The sequence below is a fragment of the Protopterus annectens genome, chromosome 15.part0, assembly GCF_019279795.1.
Source record: "Protopterus annectens isolate FY-2018-M chromosome 15.part0, PAN1.0, whole genome shotgun sequence".
NCBI classification, from domain to species: Eukaryota; Metazoa; Chordata; order Ceratodontiformes; family Protopteridae; genus Protopterus; species Protopterus annectens.
In genome coordinates, this window is record NC_056749.1 from 824,617,116 (window position 1) to 824,634,614 (window position 17,499).

Here is a 17,499-nt window from a genome sequence, read left to right on the forward strand (position 1 = left end):
GGCTTGCAAGTGTGAATGATTACTCTGACTGTAGGAACAATCAGTGTTTCACAGTCTATCGTCATTGGTGTACACTTATAGATGGTATGTTATGGAGAAAAGACAACACTAAAGTCTGGGATTAAATTGATTGAGTTTGGAGAATAATGTATATAAAATGTTTATGAATTGGTTATGACCACACATTGTGCTCCTGAGAAACAATTCTCCTGCAGTTCTAAAGATGTACATTACTTATTGAAACACATATTAATAGCAATGCAAAGGAGATAGAATTATTGTTGTTAGAAAATTGTAAAGAGAATGCTGCTCACAAAATAAAGAAAAGAAAACAGCTGCAATGTTGCAAATATCTGTTTCATTGTCTATGAGGAAATAACAGCTTAACTGTTGATAAGATCACATTCATCCACACATCTTCTTCTAAATTATAAAAAGCAGCTTTCAGAGCTTGTTTCTGTTGCAGTTTTTAATGTGAATTGATACAATCTCACGTCTTCATTATATGTAATCTACTTTTTCTTCTTCCTCTTATATGTCAGTGTCTGTGGTAAATACTGATAGTGATCTCAACTGTGTGCTGTTAATCTACTGGTTTGATGGTTGAGAGCCAGAGAGGATGGTGTTTGTGTGACTTACTTATGTTTAAGTAGCACATGTTCATGTTGAAAGACAACAAAGTAGACGTAACATCATAAATGTGCATTTTAAATAAATATTTCATAATGTTTCCTTTATATATATTTTCTGCATCCTTTGTGCACCATTTTTGCACTTTTGACTGGCAGCAGTCCCTAGCAGTGAGCAAGGGTTTCCTTCCTAAGGTAAAAACTGATTTTTATTTGGAATGGAATCAGTAGCTCAACTGATACTGGCATAAGTGCACTTTTGTCAGCACTCTGGACAAGACTGAGTGAAAATAATTCCACATGTCAGGTAACTATTTCTGTGGCAAAAGGTGTAAGTGAAGTGAGCTTGTAGAAAGAAGCCACATACTATAGGACTTAAATCCAGTTTACATATAATTTTATGACTGAATTCAGAATAAATATTGACACCTACTGTTGTTTATGAAATGAACAGGCTAAAGTCTGTGATATGTGATAAAACTCCTACCTGCAGTACCCTTGAATTGATATTACAAATGTGTTGTTTTGGTAAACTCACCTATTCTCACTATTAATAACAATATTTGCCATGGCTGTTGTGACATATGACATTGTGCACAGTGTGTTTACAGAAAAACAGTAACATTAGTTATGTGGAGATGTGTTATATTTTCTGGATAACTTATCCGTATCTCACTAATATTCATCATAAAAGTTATACACTATATTATGAAATCTGATGTCATGAGTAATTGTATGTACTGTGGCAACAATGACCCCCAATCATTGTCTGTATCTCCCCATTCAAATTAATTGCCATTACATGAAATCCTGATGATGTATAACATAAACGCTACTTGTGATGTTGCGAGCAGATGTGAAAAGATGAATGTGTCATGCTAAAGCAATTCTGCTGTGTTACTTGCTGCATATACCTATGAAATGCAAGACAAGGTAATTTTTAACAACATCTTTTGCACTTGCACTCCACTTGATAGAGAGCGAACAGGATTTATGTCCTAAAGAAAAAAAGTGAAACATTGAATTTGGGCTGCCTTCTGTAGCACAAACAAGCCTGGCACAAGTCCATGGTTATCAGCACTCTGGATAGTACTTCATGAAGTACATAGGTTCATAGGCATATCCTGGGCTAATTAACACCAAGGCCTTTATAAGCTTGGTTGTGCACTCCAATCCAGTTGTGTCACTATGTATCATGGGCATTTATTAGGAGAAGGTATGTTAGTTAGGATGTTTCTGGAGGTTATGTGGGGGAGTATGTTTGCTTTTGGATTAATTTCTGCTTCTGTCTAACTGAGACATGGGGGCCATATCTGGGGTGAATTTCCAATTTTTTATCCATTGGTCAAGGTTACACTTAAATAGGTTAAGGATGAACTCTGCTTCATGTGGATTGGGAGAATGTTCCAGAGCTTGGGGATCCTCTGATATACATGTCTGGCTTGCAAACATGTCTTATGTCACTAACGAAATTTAAATCCTTGGATCTAGTGGTTCTGATGCTATTTGATTTGTGAATGTGCAAAATGTCCATCAGATTTAGATTTGAGGATGCCTTGTATGCTAAGCACAGATTGCCTTTCAGTAATCTATAGAAGACAAGAGTATATTTATTTTATTTAACATTTGTTAACCGGGAAAGTCTGACTTGGAATGAAGCCAATTTTCAGCAGAGGCCCAGGGAGAAAGGCTCCAGATGCATGTTTTTGTAATGTGAGAGGAAACCGGAGCACCCAGAGGAAACCCACATGAATGCAGGGAGGACATGCAGACTCCACACAGAAGGCACCCCAGCCAAGAATCAAACCGGAGAACCTCTTGCTGTGAGGCGACAATGCTACCACTGCACCACTGCACTGTCCATGTATATAGATAGGGCTTTAAGTTAATCTGTATAGAACAATGTTTTATACCCTGGATTCTCCTTGTAAGGAACCTTTGTGGGCCTTCCAACTGTTGCATCCATCTGGTCAGTTACATAATGATGTATTTGATAGCCAAATAAAGTGGACAACATGGAATGATTTTCTTACTACCTTGGCCACATATTGATCAAAGGCCAGATTACTGTCTACATATGTTCCCAGATCCCTGACTACCAGGTCAACTCTTAAGGGATTAATTAGACTATATGGCAGTTTTTCTAAAATATGTTATAATGCATTTCTTGACATTGTGTTTTAGTCCATGGCTTTCACACCAGTCATTTGTCTGTATTAGACCTTCTTGTAAGATATATGTGTCATGGGGTAGTCTATGATAGCTCCCAATTTACATTCATATGTGAACTTGGTCAGCCAAAGGCCCTTGACATTAGCCTTTACCATTGAGAATTAAATGTCAAATAGCAGCATTCCCAGAAATGAGCCCTGAGGTACCATCCTGGTGACTGGTCTATTAGTGGTGGTGGTGTCACCAATCCTGACTTCCTGGGTCCTGTCTGCGAGACATCTGGCAATCCAGCAAGTTATGTATGGGTTTATGCCCAGTTTAGTGAGTTTGTCAACTATACCCACGTATGGTATATTACTGAATGCCTTAACCAGGTCCAGGTAGGTGGGATGAAAAGTTTCTCCCTCATCTATTGCCTTCATGACTGCCTCAAAGAAGCCTGCCAGGTTTAGTACACATGACTTTCCCTTGACAAAGCCAAACTGGGCCAGGTTCAGTGTCTGAAGGCTGCCTATGTCTTTGCTGATCATTTCCATGAGACTTCATTATATAGTTTTGCACATTAGACTAGTCAAGCTAATAGGTCTGTAGCTTCCAGGGTCAGTTGGTGGTCCACCACTGTGAAGTGGGATAACCACTGCAGTCCTCCAGTCTCCTGATACAAAGCCTGTTTTGGGGCTATAGTTGAAAAGTGGCTCAAATGGTCCTGATAGGTCATATATTAAGCTACTTAGGCAGCATCCTGAAATATTGCCATGAGTCATTGAGGCTATAGTTTTTGCCTTGGCAAGCACGCCAGAACCTGATTCCTTTTAATAGCTGGAGGGATTATTTGAGTAGTTATTTCATGGGGGGATATGGGTGGGGAGTTGGGGGTAACATTTGAGATGAATTTGTCATCCAGCAAATTTGCTGTGTTGCTTTGCTCAGTTAAGATGGCTCCACTGACCAAAAGTTTGGCACACTAGTCTGTGCTGCCTTTAAGGTTTTGGACATAGCTGTAGATGGTCTTGTGGTTGTCTTTTGCCAGTGAAGCTACCTTAACCTTATAACTGACCTTGATGGACTTAATCATTCCTCTTAGTTTCCTGTTTAGTTTAATTAGAGAGCTGCTATCATTATGGGGGTTGACCTTCCTGATTTTATGCACTATTTTTTTCCTTTTGTTGTGTGCTCTATTATGGTTAGGATGCTACTAGTGTGTAGGAATGATGTGCACAATATTTTTGTTATAATACTTCTGAGTTCTCACATCATAATTATGCGTTTATGACAGTTTGTCTTATGAATCGCTGCTTTATTTAATGCTGTCTGTTACTGCTGCGATTTGTGAGCTGCTGTTTCAAAGCAAACTACTGATTAACTCCATTTCATTGCTATCTATTGCAATTCATTACTGTTTAACTGCATTTTACTGCATTTCATTGCCCTTTAACTGTATTTTCTCATACTGTGAGTTCTATTCTTTTGACTATAAGTGATTAATCTGTGCTTCATTGTAAGTTTTTTCTTACTGAGTTCCTAACCTTAAAATTGAGTAGCATAGCCTATATACAGGTCTGCAGCATCCAAAGCTTCAGCTGCACAGTTTTTAACCTTTTTTTAGGTATTCCAGCTACAAGTTTTCCCTTAGTAACACTTCTATTATCATCTAGCAGTACTACTCATATACCTTCCTCCTTTTAGCCTCTTAACTCTTTCAGTTTCTGACAAATATGGTTGGACAGTTTCCTATATTTTCTCCTGCTAGTCTGGTTGATATGGGCATCCTCAGACAGTGTAGCAACTAACTGCTCCATGTACATGGACAACCCTCTACTACTAGCATCTAGGAACACAATTTGTGAGAGATGCAAATACATCAAGCACCTAGTGTCATTGTTGTCTCCCCCACAAACCAGTATATGGGTCTATATTAGAACATCGGAGTGTCAGAACTTCAGATGTTCTAATATTGAACCCAATTCAGCGAACACTGACAACATCGAACATTCAGAACAGCAAATTTTTTCCTAGGCAAAAAATTTGCTGTTCTGAAACACATACACACAACACAAGCACACCAAACAAACAGCAATCCACACACATACACCTAATATCTTACATCTAACCCTACACTAAACTGTACATACACCACTAACTATCCACTTAACTTAACCCTAACCCTAACCCTAAGGTCTGTCACTATCGCACACTCACCTCACCTGTGCCCTAACCCTAACTCACCTACCCCACCCTAACCCTCAAGTCCACACAATCTCACACTTACCTGACCCACGCCCTAACCCTAACTCACCTAACCCGCCCTAACCCTCATGCCCACCCAATCGCACACTTACCTGAACCCAACCCGTAACTGTCCACCACAGCACTAAAAATAGCAAAGCAACTGAAACGGACAACGGAATTCTTTCCCTGGGAAAAAAATTTGTTTTTCTGCACTTCACTATTTTCAGCATTCGCTGAATAGTGTTTGATATTAGAACATTCGATGTTCTGAAACATTGATGTTCTAATATAAACCCCAGTATACCTGGCACTGAGAAGGTTGGCAACATGAACACCACACCTCAAACATCACCCACACCTACACAACACACTTTCACATATGTGGAGTCCCTCAACAAAAGCATACCCAAACAAAAGAGATCTCCAAGGCATACATGCATGCAAATTCCACCGGCCACCACACCACACACCACACATAGTCTACACACCTGTGTCTCAAAGCCACTAAGGCCTAAACATAAACCCAACATATTAGTCATAGGAGACTCCATTGTGAGACACACATATGTGACCCTCACCAGACTGGATAAGGAGAAAGTCACGGTTAGTTGTTTATCAGGTGCCAGAATCCACCATATCACCAATGTACTCAAGTCTCTCAACAGGTACTGTTCTGACTCTGTCATAGTCCATGTTGGAGTGAATGACTTGAGATGTACCTGCCTTTACTATATGAAGAGAGACATGATCAAGCTTGCTGAGTCTGTGCCCCAGGCAGGTATGTCCCTAGCCTTAAGCAGCATTCGACCATCACCCAGAATGATGCCTCAATGCAAACAGAAAATGACTGACTTTAACAACTGGCTTAGTTTCTGATGTCATTCAAAGGGGATCCAGTACCTGACAGCCTGGGATGACATGATTGACAAGCCATGATGCTTAACCAGAGATGGCCTGCATCTGTCTCCCTTGTGCCTCCCCCATAGTTCCATATTAGGCATTGCTATGAGGTCAAAACTACCAACATGAACATTTCATCAAAACGTAAATTAAAGTCATGCTGCTAAATGCTAGACGTCTAAACATAAAACTGCACTCACTGCAAGCATTCTTAACTCTGGAAGAAGCTGACATTTGTGCGGTCATAGAAACCTGGTTCAAAGCTGCAGAGAGAACCCCAGCTATACCAGGTCACACATCCTATCATTGATTCAGACCCCAAGCCATGGACAGCAAAACAAAAGGAGGTGGAGGTGCAATATATATAAAAGACATACACACCTCTAGACTGGTCAAACAGTGTGATACACAGGAAATACTCTAGGTGCAGTTAACAAGTGACAAGACCCCTATTCAAATCATAGCTAGCTACAGGCCTCCAACTCTGACTCAAAATGCCCACTCCACCTATCCAGACCTCTTTGAATATATCAAGATTCAACCCTTTACCCTGATCCTGGGTGACTTTAACTATACAATCATAAAATAGAAGAAATACTGATGCTAAAACACAAATGCCCAGAGATTCATTGATTTCGTCAATGCAAATGCCTTAAACCAGTTGGTTGACACCTCTTCCTGATCCTAGGCGACTTGAACTATCCAACCATAGACTGGAAGAAATACTCATGCTAAAACACAAATACCCAGAGATTCCTTGATTTCATCAATGCAAATGCATTAGACCAATTGGTTGACATCCCCACAAGAGGTGAAAATGTCTTGTACTTGGTATTAACCAACGTGAATAACCACTGCAGCATTCCTACAATGTCATCATCCCTGGTAAGATACGACCACAAAACAGTCACTTTCAAAGTCACCATCTCACTCAACCCCCCCCCCCACCCCCCCAGCTAGGGTCAAACAAAAAAACTACTCCAAAGCTGATTACAACCTCCTGAGGGAAGGTATAAACAGCTTCACAGCCCCCAACCCCTCCACAGAAACTGGCATATATGTCCAAACGTACACCAAAGTAGTATATATGAGCATTTATATAGCTGCATGGAAACAGGAATACCAGAGAGGACAAAATCCTCCTCCTCAAGGAAGAGTAAACCTGCTTGGTGGACATCTACAGTAAATAAACTCTATAATAAAAGGAAAAAAAAATGTTGTCCAGGACCAAGAAGGAGCAGGTGTCTAATTGGAAGCAATCTCTCATTAGCCTGAACAAGTAAATAAGAGCACTAGTGAAATCGTCCAATGAAAACTTTGAGTCCAAACTGGCCACATCTACTAAAGACAATCATAAGGCTTTCTTCACATATGTCCGCAATCTCCCAGATCTGCTCAGAACTGGTAGTCAAAGACACCACATACACAAACCCTGTAGATATAGCCAACATGCTGGCAGACAGGTTCAGTGAAAACATCACTCCTCTGCCCCCCCCCCCCCCATCAGTAATACAGGACATCTGCAGTACCTGACCCTTCACGTTATCTCTAGGGAGCAAGTCATCACTGCCCTCTCAAAGGCAAAAAAATACAGCCTCTATGGGACCCAATAACATCCCAGGCTGCATCGTACAAGAACTCAGGCAGGAACTTGCAGCACCATTAGGCAACCTATTCAACTAAAGCCTTAGTACCATCTTTGTCCCAGCTGAGTAGAGAACAGCTACTGTCATCCCTTTGCACAAAGGTGGAGTGTCCACCGGTCCAGGAAATTATAGACCCATCAGCCTAACTAGCCTGACCCGCAATGCCATAGAGCAGATTATCATGGACCTCATTAACAATGACATTGGCAACCTACAGACACCTGATCTGACACAGTTTGGTTTTGTCAACGGGAGGTCATGCCTGTTAAATTTGGTTGACTTCTTCAGTCACCAAAGCCAGAGATGAGGGGAAAACGGTGCACACCACCTACCTTGACATGGCCAAAGCCTTTGATACTATTCCCCACTCAGGTGCAGGCCAAATCTACTGGGCTATGGCTGACCAAGTTTGTAGATGACTGCAAGCTGGGTGCTGTCATCAATTCCCCTAGTGATGTGGACATCCTCCAAAAGGGTCTCACCCAAACAAATGACTGGTGCCAGAAACATGAACTCAAACTAAATGCCAAAAAATGCATCCTCATCCCTTTTGGGGAGAATGACGTTCCCACAAATTATCACATTGATAATAAGGCACTAAGCATGCAATCAGTCGTGAGGGACTTGGGAACCCAGTTTGACAGCAAACTGACTTTTGACCACCATATTGTCTCCATTGTATGGAAAGCTTTCTACGTGGCTCACCTCATTAGTAAGGGTATCTCATCCAGGGATAAGGTGGTCATAACATCCCAGTATTCTTCCCTCATAAGATCGATTATTAAATACAATGGCCCTTTTGGCATGGACCTTACAAAGCACATGCAGCAGCTGGAGAGACCAGAGAGATTCCTCACCTGGAAAATCCAAGGCCTCGAGCATCTGCCCTACACAGATAGGCTAAATGCCATGTCCCTCTACTCAGTCTCCTACTGACTCCTCAGAGGTGACCTCTGTCTAGCATACAAAGCAATCTCAGACCCCACCCTGATGGGACTGCTGCATATCTGCAAGTCAAGCTCCACTAGAGTAACCCGCACACGAGACCTCAACCTGGTCTGTGACATCAATAGGATTTGTTGGCAGGACAGATTTGTTTCCCAGAGACTCTCCCTTTTGTGGAATAGATTCCCTCTCCATGTAAAGCAGAGTACTTCATTAAACCTTTTTAAGTCCAACCTGGATAACTGGATGGGGAACAGAAAATACACCCCTGGGATTCCACTTATGTCCCTGCTGGCAGTGGCATAGGGTGCTGACTTGTTGGAACATGGCTTAACTTCTTGGCTAGGCTTGTAAGGGTCTCAGGACCAATAGCATAGTAACTACCTATGATCCTGTGATCCTATGTATGTAACATATCCCACCATGTATTACTCAGAATATTCAGCTGCATGCATCTGAATTGTATTTACAAACACAAGTACTGTCTTTTACATAAAAATGTATCCCCATGACTAAGTTAAATCACAGACATACAGACATCCCTGAAATATATTTCAATTCATCCTTAAATTAGTATACCTCTAATTACCATGTTAAAAAGAAAGCTGTCCTGTGGCATTACCAATTAATAAGTAAAGTGTACCATTTTAACCATTTTTTCTCATGGGTTTGATTTCCAGGTGGTACTACTCAATCTTTTTAGTACTTAAGTGCCGACAGCCCTATATGTCACAAATCATACTATTTGTCCTCAGACCAGCCATGATTACAACAAACACAATTTCAGTGTTTAACATTGGAACGTTTGCCAATAGTTAGAGGATCACACATGTCCAAATCTCACTGCCATATTTCACACCTTCTGTGATTTGTGATGAGATCAGGACAGATGTGTCTGAAAAGCCATTGCTGTACTTTTAATTGCACAAATGCAGTTGGCAAGGTTTTATGTCTGTGCACAAGGTGTTGCATGTGAGATCTAAACTGGACACCAATTCAGACACATATTTCTAGCTTGACCACTGCAGACATGGCTGCCGAAGGTAGGGATGATGTTCCATTTACTGCACAACAATGGGGTGTTGAGGAGTCCAGGATTTCTGTGGCACTCCTCATGAAGCACTATAGTCATAAGCTGCTGCAGGGGAATTATAACACATCTCAGTATAAAGAAGGGGCTTGGAATAGCTTGGCCAAGGCTGTCTTCATTGCAGCTTGCATCCCGTGCACTGGGGTGCAATGTCATCACTACTATAGTAACATGAGGAAGCACACCACAGATCTCCTGAGCCAATGAGAGGATGAATTTAAGACTGCAAATGTGCAAAAATGGGAAAAGGAGTTATGGATGGATGGATGGATGGATGGATGGATGGATGGATGGATGCATGCATGCATGCATGAAACACTCCAGAGTTGTGTATGTATATTGACTCATCACCTGTCTAAGATATGGCATTAATTATCCAGCCAATGCAGTTATTCATTATGTTTTTATATATCTATTTTTTATTTTCTATATTGTACAACTACAGCATAGATAGCAGAAAACTGTGAGGCACATCAGCAGAGACTAACTCACCTCAGAGAGGCACATGGTAAGTATGGATCAAGTCTGAATGCAGGGCAGAAAAGTATTTTTAGTCCATCACTGTACATTATCTTGAGAAGGCATAATTTAACTTTGATATCAAGCATACATGCCTGCTCCAATAGCTCTTGGTGGTTGCATTAGGCAATGAGTACATAACTTTAATTGTGTTTTTGTTCAATACCCAGCAACACCCATTAGATTTCTTTACAGGGTAGTATTTACAAGATATTAACTGCAATACTGCATGACATTGACAATTAAATTTTGGCAAATGCAATTATTAACTTTGAATGCTGGTGTCTGATATGCCATAGCAAAATGCATAGTTCTATTAATCATATCATATCCTTTTGATTTATTGATTGATTTATCCTATGACACATTAATGCCTTCCCATCATATCTGGATGTGGCCAAAGTGTACTTATTTAATTCTTGCATTTGTTAATGTATTGAAACTTTAAACTAAAGTAAGGTCATTGATCTAAGTTTCTCTTTTTTTCTCCCCCACCCTATCTCTCTCAATTTTTTTTTGTTATTCATATATACATTTTTCATACATTCCTGCTGATAAAAATATGACCATCAGCACAGAAAGCTAGACTGAAGACTGCCTGCCATATCTCCAAGGCCTTTATTAGTCTCCCCGCTGCTATCCAAATGCTGCTTGCTATGGTTACTCAGGCGACCCAGGAGGAAGTGAACAACATTGGTAGTTCTATACAAATGGATGATGGTTATGACATTTTACGCTGTAACTAGCATGGTTTGGCACTTCTTCTCTGAGAACTTCTCACTCACTAGATTTCTCCTCTTTAAATCAAGATCGAATCAACATAACCAACCTTTGTCCTGGTATGAATTCTGAAGTCAGGAGGACTCAGCCAGTGACTCGTTCAGAAAATTACATTTATTTGGAAACTATAAGGATTAACAACACTTTGCAGTCCTTAAGAAATGAACAAGTACATTATCTCACAGGTCCTAACACTCGAGATGTTAACATCAGCAATGTTAATCTGCATTCTCATTTAGATTCTTTTGTGCAAAAGTGAGCAGATTCTAGTTTTCACTTTCAGAAATGGCTACCTTTTGTTTTTTGTTTGTCATTTTTCACAATTTGAAGGTACTAGAAAAAACAAAGACTATTTATCAATGTTAAAAACTTTGAAAAGAAACGTGTTAAAGTACGGAATTTGCAAATTGATAATGCTTGTCTAAATGAGTGTTTAAAATGGAAACTTGCACCTCGAGGGTTGAGGTATGGCAAGTTTCCTAATGGAGTGGAGCGAAACTTTGTTTTTTACAAGGAACTGGTCGGCATGTTTGACCGCCATGGCTTTGAGTGAATGAAAACTATTATTGTATATAATGTGAGTTTTAGTAGACAACTTTTTGCTTATTTAGTAGAAATTAATTACAGAATTACTAATGACATATTCATTTTATAGTTCAGAATACAAAAACATTTTTTGTAGAGTGTATTGTGGAGGAAATAAAGCTTATAACATAAATAACAAAAAACTTTTGTGTGATTTAAAAACAATATAAAGATGGTATGGCCTACTCTCTACGGGCTGCATTTACTAGGAATAGTGTCCATAATGATGGTTCAACTAGGCCTAGAGAGTGGAAAATTAGTTTTGAAACAAATAGGCTTAAACAGTGGAAAATGATTTTAAAACTACAAATGATATCGGGACTAGAGAGACGGTTGAGAACAATGATAATAACAACTACAGACCATACAACAAGGTTTATGATTCTCAGGTTGATTATTCCAATTTTGCTTCCAACCCTGTCCCTGACCCTCATGACTCTTTAGAGTCCACCTCAGGGGACTGGCAAAGATGACAAATTACCATCAGAGGGGGAATGACAATATAGTTAACTCCTGAGTGGAGCAAAACAGGGACAATTACAGACAGAAGGGTAGAACTTGAACATTTTAGCCAGCAACAAAGGAGATGTTTCTAACAATTTTAAAATATTTAATTATAGTCATCTAGATATTACTTTTGATTCTTTCAAGTTATTTGAAAAGGGGTTCATCTTTGGACCGTCTTCACCTTTCAGTTTTGCGGATTGCTTGACAGAATTGAAATTATTTGCTAGGCATCCTAGCTTGCCACTACATTTTAGTTCAAATGAAACTTATACAACCCCTTTAGATAATTCTACCATCGCAGCTTTAGGAAAAGGAGCATATTTCAGCCCCCTAACCACCTGACAGTTTAAGTTGTGAAAAGGAGTGAGAGAGAGATATTTATCAATATTATAATATCGCTAACAAAAGATGACGGAACAATTTTTAAGTCAAGCAGAGAGAGAACTATTGACCTTTTTAAAAAAATGGCAAGACTATACGCATTATGAAACTGGACAGGGGGGTATTTTTATCTGTAATTATATAGATTATTCTAGTGCAGTGGTCTGCAACCTTCAGTATCAAAAGAGCCATTTTGGCCCTTCTCCTACCAAATAAAATTCATCTGGAGCCAAAAATCATATTTGACTGTAAAATGAAGATACCACAGCGTATGACATTTTATATATAGCTATTATACTGTATATAAAAGAACTAAGTTTATAAGAGCAACATTTAAAAACCATCCCTATTTTTGTTCCTTTGTTGAGATTTTTATTGGGACAGCTCGAGCGCTTTCAGTGTTTGTGTGTGTGTGTGTGTGTGTGTGTGTGTGTGTGTGTGTGTGTGCGTATGTGTGTGTGTGTGTGTGCGTGTGTCTGAGTGATACCTTTCATCCTCTTAGTGCAAGAAATCTGGACAAACCATAAATAATGGGGAGGCAAAGGTCCAAAAATAGGTACACTTTTTAAATATTGCTCTTAAAAACTTATAAAGTTGATAGAACAGGTTTTGCATTAGCATGAATTTTATGAAGGGTATGAAGTCTGAAACTCAAATGTCTGTCTATATTTTCTGACTTCAGCCCTAAATAATTTGCAAATGATTGGCCAGAAAACCACAATTTTATTTGAAACACACCAAAAATATAAGGCAAAAAACAGGACATTCTGTGAAAATCTGTACAGCAGACAGGTAGCTGTGTGTGTGTGTGTGTGTGTGTGTGTGTGTGTGTGTGTGTGTGTGTGTGTGTGTGTGTGTGTGTGTGTGTGTGTGTGTGTGTATTTAAAATGCACGTTAACAGAAACTGTTATCTGAGCAAGTTTCCAAGTTTATAAGAGCAATATCTAGAATCTGGCCATAGTTTTCTTCCTTTGTTCCCCTTTTATTTGTGGATCTGTCCAGATTTCTTGTGGTAAGAGTTTCAGAGGTATGATGGAGAGGTACGGAAACCTTTCAGGAGATGCTGATGCTGCCAAGGAATTGCTTGATTGCTCTCAGTGTGTGTGGAATGCATGGTAAAAGAAACCATGTTATTCTAGCAAGTGTTTACATTTAAAAGAGCAATATTTAAAATCCATCTCTCAATAGCTCTCAGTGTGTGTGTGTGTGTGTGTGTGTGTATGTGTATGTGTGTGTGTGTGTGTGTGTGTGTGTGTGTGTGTGTGTGTTTTGTGCAAAGCTCAAGGGAGCCACTGCAAAGGGGTGGAAGAGCTACATGCAGCTCCAGAGCCGCAGGTTGCAGACCCCTGCTCTAGTGATATGTTTTTGATTTTACAAGATAAAGACAAATATGAGCAGGTATCTAAGAATGAAATTAATATTGCTTCTAGGCAAATTGATTTGCAACTGTAAGATTGGTTAACACAAGGGAAAATCCCTTTCGAAATGTATAATTTCTTGATCACTAAATCCCATGTCCCATGTGACATCTTCCATTTTTGGAATTCCAAAGGTGCATAAGGATGAGTTATATCCTCCTTGCAGACTTGTTGTGGCTGCCCAAAATTTAAGACCTCCCCCTTTGCCATTTTGGTTGATAAACTTTGCAAACCTCTTATGAACTACAAACGCACATTTATTAATAGATTCCTTGGATTTTCAAAGAATAAACATGGAAGGTGTATATAAGGAAAACTTAATATTTCTTACTGTGGGTGTTCAGGATTTGTTTTCTGTATTCTGCAGGATACTGGACTTCAGTTTTTTTCATGATGCTTTGGCGGCTTGTTGTTTTCTTTCAAACTCAGATAATAATTTGTTGCTGCTTGTATGACTATAATTTTATAAAACAATTTTATGTTTTTTGAAAGTGAATTTTATAGATAAATCAAAGGTGTTGCAATGGGCTCCACTTGTGCCATGGCTTTTGCCAGTTTGGTTTTGTTGACATGGGAGAAATGTTTTATCTTCCCGTCTGACTCTTATCACCACTGTGTTGTGTATTTAGCGTGCCTTGATGATGTATTCATTTTATAGGATGGTACTGAAGAAGAAGCTAAGGAATTTGTTCACTTTATGAACAATGCAATTGAATTTCTTCTTTTCCCCACATAAATGTGTCAGATAAAGTATATTTTTAGAGACTGCCATTACTAAATATAGAGGTAGGTTTGATTCTGATATATACAGAAATCATACTTTTATTAATACATACTTGCATTTTAACAGTTCACACTCTTTGTCACTTAAAAAGGATCTAGTAAAGGGTAATTTTATGTGTTTAGCTGAGTCTATATTAGAACATCGAAGTTTCAAAACTTTGAATGTTCTAATATCGACCTCTAGTAACCGAAAACTGATAACATCGAAAATTCAGAACAGCGAATTTTTTCCTAGGGAAAAAATTTGCTGTTCCAAAACACATACACACAACACAAACACACCATACAAACAGCAATCCACACACATACACCTAAAATCTTACATCTAACCCTACACTAAACTGTACATACACCACTATCTACCCACTTACCTTAACCCAAACCCTAACTCTAAGGTCCGTCACTATCGCAGACACACTTCACCCACGCCCTAACCCTAACTCACCTACCCTGCCCTAACCCTCATGTCCACACAATCGCACACTTACCTGAACCTGACCCGTAACTTTCCACATCAGTAATGATGTTTGTCAAGGTTGGAGGAGTTTTCATAAACCACTGTTAGGGTTAGATTTGATGGTTACAACAGGAGACAACAATAACAATGTAAACACTTCAGAAAAAGTGCTTGTGTTAGACTATAATTTTAACTCTTCAAGCATCAAAAACATTATTAAGGATAACTGGAGTACTTTCTAGACAAATGAAAAGGTTTTGGAGAAAGCTGGACCTAGATCAAATTTTGTATGCAAAACAATGAGGAATGAAAAAAAAAAAAATATATATATATATATATATATATATATATATATATATATATTTTTTTTTTTTTTTTTTTTTTTTGAAAACCCAACACGTATACCAGTTGTTAATAAAGGTATTATAAAGTGTGGAAGTTGCTCTCAGTGCAGTTTTATTTTAATTGATGACATCATTATTATGGAAATGTTATTAAAAGTAAACTGCAACATTCACCAGGGATTGTAACATTAATGGGGTGGTTTACATTGCTAGGAGAAATGGATGTCCAAGTTATTACATTGGTAAAACAAAAAGAGCTGGAAAAAGAAGAATTTATGAACATCTTTATAATATCAGTAAAGGAAACACTAATAGTGTCCTATACAAATATCCATTGAACTGCTAGAACTATACTGGTTTTAAATTTGGGAGATGGAAACAGTATCTCCAGAACTAAGGGGGGGGGGGTCTTGGGGACAACATGTTAGAATATAGAGAATTGTTGTGGTAGTTAAGATTAAATGCTACCATGTCTTTTCAAATGGAACAAAATATGCATCATTTTATATTGTTTATACATATTTTTATATTTTCTATGTATAAATATGGCTCATTGATTAATTTTAAAGTTTTTTACTTGGGTATATTCCAATGGATTTATTTTAATATATATGATATAGTGTTTGTATTATTATCTTATTGTTACTTATATATATATATATATAGATATATATATGTATGTATATATATATATGTATATATGGATCTAGGACTGTTGCATGGAAACGGACGAACACACTTTCGCGAAAGTGCATTTTTACAAAAAATACAATTTCACAAAAGACAAAAAAAAAAACAAATAAAAAAACTAGGAAAAAAAACAGTAATCACATTTATGCAGGGGGCAAGCCCCCCCTTGCACCCCCACACCCCCCTACTTTTATATTCTCACTCCAAGATCACACTGCATTGAGGAAAAGAGAATATTGCCTTATCCCCACTGTACTGCGATCTAAACAACAGCCCCCATTGCTTATTCGCTTTTTTTATGTGCTTTGTTTTATTTCTCTTTCACAAAAGTACATTTTCATTAAAAATGCACTTTCGCGAAAGTATGCTCGCCTCGTGTATATATATATATATATATATATATATATATATATTTTTTTTTTCACTTTATAATCTCAAAATACTGAAATATCAAATTTCACTATCTCGAGATTATAAAGCCGAAAACCAAAACCGGGAAATTCAAAACTATGAACGTAAAAAAAACTTTACACCACACATACAAACACAAATACACCTACATCTCAACACTATAACAAAGCAAAACAACACACATGAACACAACAAAACAAACACACACACACCTACCCTTCCTATAAGCAGGGGGGCAAGCCCCTCTGCACCCCCCACACTCCTGCTACTTATATATACTAACTCCGAGGCCGCACTAAACATGGAAAGACAGAAAACCCACCACCACACATTCTACACCCCTCTTGCACAAACACACATCACATACATACAAACACCACCACTCTCAACACTGATACACTCACACTCTTACCTAACTACCCTAACCCACACCTAACACTCCACAACACGATCACATACACACAAACCCTCCCCAAAACCGTTAAAAAACATAACACTTTTCCAATGCGCCATCAGTACCATGGGTTTGACATTTCCGGGTTCAGTATCCTGCAGTTTCCCGCCACTGCAGATTTGAAAATTTGGTCTCGAAATACTGAAATTCAATATTTCAGTATTTAGAGACTCCAAACGGAACCTATATATATATATATATATATATATATATATATATATATATATATAATTATGCAGATATATATATATATAGATAGATATATATTTCCTTTTTTCAATATAGACTGCCTCTTTAACAACTTGGCAATGGAGTTTAAGTGCATATGTTAATTGATGATTTGATATTATTTAAATTGGAGGGTTGGGAACTGCTCATTTATAGTTGATGAAGTCCAAGTGGATTTATTGTGGATGAAAGCACTTACCTTTTTAATAAACTTTTGGGATGGTTATTTGTTCTGGGGAGGTTTTCTGATCTTACCATATTTCTGCTTGTCTAATCCAGAAATACATCAAACTGTTATTGACTGTGTTAAATATTTCATATGTAGCTGTTG